Raw genomic sequence first — 6,851 nt, 5'->3', positions numbered from 1 at the left:
GGCAGTTTTTAGAGTCTGTATGTGTGGGGAAACAAGTGTTAGGGTTGGTTTCGGACCCCTCCTCCAAGGGCCACGAAATTCCCCCCTCTTTCCTCCATATATACAACCCTTAGGGCATCGTTTAGACTTTGGGTTTTGTTTAGATCAAAAGTTCGCTATAGCTGCAACTTCGCGTACTTCGTTTGTGTTCAACAACCAAACCAAGGCGTCACAGAACCCCACCTTCATTAATAAAGCTTTCCTCTTATATTCGCAATATCTAGATTGCAATCTCAATTTCTTGCTTGTTCTTCGTTTGCTCGTAGGAAATAGACCCTCGTGGTCAGGTTGATCGTGCTCCGGCGTGGTCAATAACCCTCAGAAGTTGGTTTAGCGATTGCTAAGGCGCGACGTCTTCGCATGTCATAGTCGGATCGTCAAAGTCGACTCCCACAGAAAACGAAAGTTAGTTCATCGAAACATCGGGACACCTTCGCCTCTATCAAGTGGTATCAGATTTCCAGGTTGCTCGGTGAGATTTTACAGTTTTTCGTAGTTTAGATCGAGTCTGTTCTTCATACCTATAGTCCACGAAAAAGCCAAAAAAATAGGTTTAGTTCATCCTATCCGAACCAATCTGAGCCTTTTCATAATCTTTTTTGTATTTGCTTCGTTGAATTTGCGGTTGCATCGTCGTGTCAAGTTGCTGGTCTTAGCGTCTAGTCCTTTAGAGTTTCGAGTTCTGTTCACAGGTTGTCACGTCACCGCTGCCATATATCACCACCGCATCATCATCATCGATGCTGCCATATACCACCACCACACCAACTTCATTACCGCTGCCATATACCACCGCCACATATTCACTGCCAATCCGAGTCCATATACGCCACCACATATCCGCCGCCATCACGCCAATCCGAGTCCACCTGCAACATATATCGGCCACCAGTCCGAGTTCCACCAGATTCATCTCCGCCACCTGTCCGAGTTCCACCAGATTCATCTCCGCCACCTATCCGAGTTCCACCAGATTCATCTCCGCCACCAGTCCTATTCCGAGTCCAGTATTTTGTTACTTTGTTTTGGATTTCCAGATCACGCCATACTCCGAGTCGTGACAGTGAAGGACTCCCAAACTTCCGTGTTACCCGCAGTAGAAAAATAGTTCCAGTTTCAAAAAAAACCTTAGTCTGGAAAATTCTGGCTAGGTAGTTTTTAGGCCATTTGTAGACTTTTTCGAAAAAAAAATTGTTGCGGAGCAAAAAGAACAGGACGTAAGTGCAAAAAAAAAGGAAAAAAAGAGAAAAAAATCAGAGTGTGCTCCTCCCTTGTTTACATGCAGCGCCGTGATTTTGTTAGTGTTCTAGGCTCGCGTCTCTAGTAGCACGGTCTAGCCTAGGACCAGCACAGTACCGTCGTTGAGCGTTTATTCAACTTTGCATCTCTGAATGGACTATTGCTGACCCTTTTTGTTGCCATATTATAAGCCTTCCTAGCTCCACATACATCTACGTCGTGCGTTTGACTCTCCCTGGTAATCGCTCTATCGAAGCTTTGAGAGTAGTCGCCTTTTTCTAGTAGTCTGTAGGATCATATTCTTGTGTGTTTCTATTGCTGCTAACCATCGCAGGATCACAACCCGACGAGATTGACTGGGAGAACATGACGAACAAAGAGTTACATGATAAGTTTCAGCAAATGATGAGTGGACAGGTGGAAGATGTGCTAAACAGATTTGAAGAGGCCATGGAGAAGATAGATGGCATTGAGAAGGCGTTCGAAACAAAGCTCGATAACAGGTTTAATGAATTTCTCACGCGTCTTCCACAACCACCAACCGCTACAGCTGTCGCACCTCTACAACAACAACAACAATGTCGCCTTCCAAATCAAGTGGGACACGCACAGCGCGTTCCCATTGACGCTGGGCAAAATTCTGGTGCCGCTGTTGATGCTTCTGTAGCTCCTGCTGCTACTGCAGAGGTGGAGGACCATTACGAGGATGAGGTTGACCAAAATCAGAACTACGTGCAACCACCAGCACCACCACCAGGTCGTCCTCATGCCACTACAACAAGAACCCCCCTTTAGCAACACATCGATGCATTGCCGTTCGTCCCTATAACCGTTGCTAAGGTCTACACCAACGGATTCATATGCGTTGCCGTTGGTGGCGTTGCAAGGGTCTACAACAACGTATATAGATCCGTTGGTAATCTAGAAATAATGCGTTGCAAGGCAACAACGGATTCATGCAACGCTTCTATGCGTTGGTGGTTGCAAAATAGAATACCTCCATATAATCATTTATAGCACTGTTGTTCTATGCACTAGTGCTTGCAAAATAGAATAACCTCCATATATAATCATTGATGACAGTAGGTAGTTCAAATGGCAGTGCAAAGTAGTCCCTCCGTAAAGAAATATAAGAGCGTTTAGATCACTAAAGTAGTGATCTAAACACTCTTATATTTGTTTACATAGGAAGTACAACTTTAGTAGAATTAGATAGAGTCGAAATGAAAGTGATATATTGATTCAATGGAAAATCTGGTACATTACAATGCAAGTATCATCATTTAGGAGTACATCACTTCCTTATAGAAAAATAAAAAAAATCTAAACATTCAAAGAACTGTGTTGTTTCTCCTCCAAGTATCATGAATCATCATACATTCTCCAAGATCCAAGTAATCATCTAGCATTGAAATTCTCAACCTGTAAAAAGAATCATAATACTATTTAGGCATAAATTCAAAATTAAGCTTAAAAATATAAATAGTATACACTATACCTAAAAGGATCCACATAAAAATTGCCAGCTGTGCAAGAAAAGATTGTTGGGGGGGGGGGAATAATCTTATGTATGTCTAACAAATAACTTAGTAGGAGTACATGTTAAAACATGGATTTGACCAATCAGATGCGCCTGTTCACTGTGAACAACCAGCAACATGTATTCCCTACTAACAATTGTCCAAAGATTATATTATATCAACAATGATATGAATTCAGTAACAAACTAAATGGTGACTAGGTATCCAATAATATCAACTATACAAAATCTGATATTTCTGTTTTCCAAAGGTTTTAGCATTAAATAGTTTTGTGTCACCAGTACTCACGTACTGCTCATGCTTGGTATGATGTATTAGGAGAAAAAACTCAATGGCAACAGCTCAAAAATCAGTAACTAATCTACATCTCACAAAACTCATAGTTACCTAAGAACTACAATGTCACATTATAAGTTATCAATTCAAGAATAAGATTCTTAAAACCAGTAGAAGAAACAGCATGAAAAAGAAATGCATCACTAGATTTGGCTTCTCTAAGAAAAAGTAGTGGAGTTTTGTTTCTAGAAAAGGTAGAATCCAAGCTGTTTACAAGGAAATAAAAATAATTTAATGTGGCGCTATTTAATTCTTCAAGACCAACCTAGCACTAAAGCTAAATAAATATTTAAGAAAATGCATCAAGGGTGACCTATGTAATGGCTGAACAATCTGAATCAAAGAAAACCGAAGTAATGGATGAACAATTTTATATTAGTACATACCCAGTTTTAAGAAACGCTACCCACTTGCCTTTGCTGCCAATGTAGCATATCATATAACCAAGAGAATCTGATCTTTGTCACAACTCAGCTCCATAATCATGTATCATTTACCATGTCATCGAATAACTGAATATCAATACCTATATGAACCTACAAAATATGGGCCTGGACAAAAGTTAAGACCAGAAAAATAGACATATATTGGCACACTTAACTAACAAAGACTCGTTGGACCAGTTAGTGTAAAAATTAAAGACATGGAATAAATAAGAATGCGACGTCATGAGGAGAAGATGAAGGAAATGGAGACCTTAGTGGCCTGAACCAGGGTATGGTTTATCAAGTAAGCGAATGGGTTGCCCCACCTTCTGCGATGATGTCGTAAGCTCTATATTTCCATCTGCCCCTGAAGTTGCACACCATTAAAGCAAGTTAATCCCTTACGCAATCATCCAAGGCAAGTTAAAGATTTCAACACAATCTTATCTATTTGTGCATCTATTATCAACAGTTTGAAACCAGACTTGTAGGACAGTTTCATACCAACATCACGATTACTTCAAGTGTTTAGAGACTAAAAGATTGTTAGCTGACATCTTGCAGGCATAAAATATGCAAGGGAAATAAACATATGATGAGATACAGGTGGAACAAATAATACAAACAACTGTAAGTAAAAGGGACCATGGAATCAGTAAGGAGCTGGGAGGTTCCACGATTATTATTGTACGCATTGTAAAACATACATATCTTCTTCATTTTTATTTGGGAATGTATTTTATCTTCTAAATTTATTATTTCGGAACGCATATTATCTTCTATCTACTGTATTGGTACTATAAGGAGCAGCAAAATCAGCAGCAGCGGTAATAGCTTTCAGTGGCAGCAGCAATAGCAACCAGCAGCGGTAGCAAACAATCAGCGTCAGCGGCAATCATCTTCTATCTACTATATAGGTACTAAGGAGCAGCAAAATCAGCAGTGATGGCAATAGCAATCAGCGACAGTAGCAAACAGTCAGTGTCCCCAAGAGCTGCACTTTCCATCAGCACGCACAAACAACATAGACACAGACACATGAGCCAAGCACGCACGCATCTGCAGGTAAATGCACGCAGGGCCACCAGAGCAAGACGATGCAGGGTGCCAAAATAAAAAGCCAAAAAGAGCACCATCACCGTCGAAGGCTCTGCGAGCCGCAAGAACCACCCACGTGCGCGGGATCCAATTGGCAGTTCAGGAGCATCATCGGAGCTCCACCCCATGCTCCTCTGACCTCGACCCGTCTCCACTACCAGCTACCACCGAGAGAAGGGAGAAGCACCCTACATCATAGCTTGTTTCAGATCCATGCCCGAGCCGGCAGCAGCAACGCGGGGTAGTGGCCTCCAAAACAGAGGCGAGCGAGCTACACCGATGATCAGTGTCAACTAGGATTACTGCGGGGACGCGATCCATGGCATGGAGGACAACACCATGGAGGAATATAGGAGCAGAGCACTGAGGGAGAGATTGGCCTATGAGAGAAGGCGCGGGATATCGCCAGATCTGGTGGCGACGGCTCGCCATGGAAGTTAGGTGAGAGAGAGAGGGGAATCGGTGGAGAGGAGATGGCGGATATAAATTTGGCTGAGTGGTTTGGGTGGACGAGGTATTGATGGAGGTGTGGGTACGAGGAGGTTTGATTTTTTTAGGAACAAAGGAGGTTAGCTCTAAGTGCGGAACAAAGTGCGGAAGGTGGGAGGTGGGAGAAACAACAGATCCTGCAATATTGTTGGTACAAATGCGTTGCTGTAGGGGGGTGTTTGTTGTAGTGTGCATATCATCGCAACGGTACGGCTGCACCACCACCTGAGGTACATGACCATCTTCCTAAACTAAAATTTAATATTCCACCATTTGAGGGTAGATATGTTCCTGATATATATCTTACTTGGGAGTTAGAAACTGAACAACGATTTACATGTTTACAATATCCTGAGGAGAGACGTGTTCCTGCTGCTGCTTGTGCTTTCACTAGCTTTGCATGTGTTTGGTGGTCTGAACATTGTAGATTATATCCTATTCCAACTACTTGGGCTGCTTTGAAAACTGCTATGCGTACTCGTTGTGTGCCACCATATTATCAACGTGAATTACTTCAAAAATTACAGCGCTTAAGACAAGGAAAAAAATTTGTAGAAGAATTTTATCAGGAATTACAAACTGGCATGATTAGATGTGGTATTGTTGAGAAGAATGAAGCTATGCTTGCACGTTTTATGGGTGGATTAAATAGAGAGATTCAGACCATTCTAGAGTATAAGGAGTATAATAATATCACTCGTTTATTCCATCTTGCTTGTAAAGCTGAACGTGAAGTGCAGGATCGACAGGCATTGGCGCGATCTAACTTTTCTGCAGGTCGACCTTCATCATGGACACCACGTGCATCCTCTAGTTCCACTGCACCATCACTTCCATCAGGCGCCCCCTCCAACCGTGATATAAGAAAGCAGGCACAACCACCACCATCCACCAAGAGTACACCTGCCGGGCCTGCACAGAGCTCTTCTTCTTCCATGGCATCAACAGGGCACACAAGTGATATTATTTGTCGTCGTTGTAAGGGAAGAGGTCATTATGCGAGAGAATGCAAATCCCAGCGTGTGATGATTGCTACTGAGGATGGTGGGTATGAGTCCGCTAGTGACTATGATGAGGAGACTTTGGCTCTTATTACACGTGAAGAACACGGTGGAGATGATTCTGATCATGAGACGCAATACATGGCTCCTGAAGATGCTGACAGGTATGAATGTTTAGTTGCTCAACGTGTTTTGAGTGTGAAGGTCACACAAGCTGAGCAAAATCAGCGGCATAATTTGTTCCATACAAAGGGAGTTGTGAAGGAACGTTCTGTTCGGGTCATCATAGATGGAGGGAGCTGCAACAACTTGGGTAGCATGGAGATGGTGGAGAAGCTATCTCTCACCACAAGACCACATCCACATCCTTACTACATCCAATGGTTCAACAACAGCGGCAAGGTTAAGGTAACACGTACTGTTCATGTGCATTTCAGTATCTCTACATATGCTGATTATGTTGATTGTGATGTGGTACCCATGCAAGCATGTTCCTTATTACTTGGTAGACCATGGCAATTTGATAAAAATTCTGTACACCATGGTAGAAATAATCAGTATACTATTGTTCATAAGGATAGCCATATTACTTTGCTTCCTATAACTCCTGATTCCATTTTGAAAGATGATATTAATAGAGCTAATAAAGCAAAACAGGAGAAAAAAAGAGTGAAAAACAGATT

At 42.2% G+C, this 6,851-nt stretch overlaps 1 long non-coding RNA gene across 1 annotated transcript; it reads right to left on the bottom strand.

Moving 5' to 3' along the window:
• Positions 1 to 2,493: 2,493 nt before the first annotated feature.
• On the bottom strand, positions 2,494 to 5,145 carry LOC120963909 (uncharacterized). The gene is made up of 3 exons (XR_005755598.3): positions 3,852 to 5,145; positions 3,542 to 3,706; positions 2,494 to 2,700 (listed from the first exon to the last, which is right to left on the bottom strand). It is a non-coding gene; the product is annotated as an uncharacterized lncRNA (long non-coding RNA).
• Positions 5,146 to 6,851: the final 1,706 nt, after the last annotated feature.

This window comes from Aegilops tauschii, chromosome 5 (assembly GCF_002575655.3).
Source record: "Aegilops tauschii subsp. strangulata cultivar AL8/78 chromosome 5, Aet v6.0, whole genome shotgun sequence".
NCBI lineage: Eukaryota > Viridiplantae > Streptophyta > Magnoliopsida > Poales > Poaceae > Aegilops > Aegilops tauschii.
The sequence above is the reverse complement of the archived record's forward strand: the minus strand, read 5'-3'. Positions and strand labels throughout refer to the sequence as shown.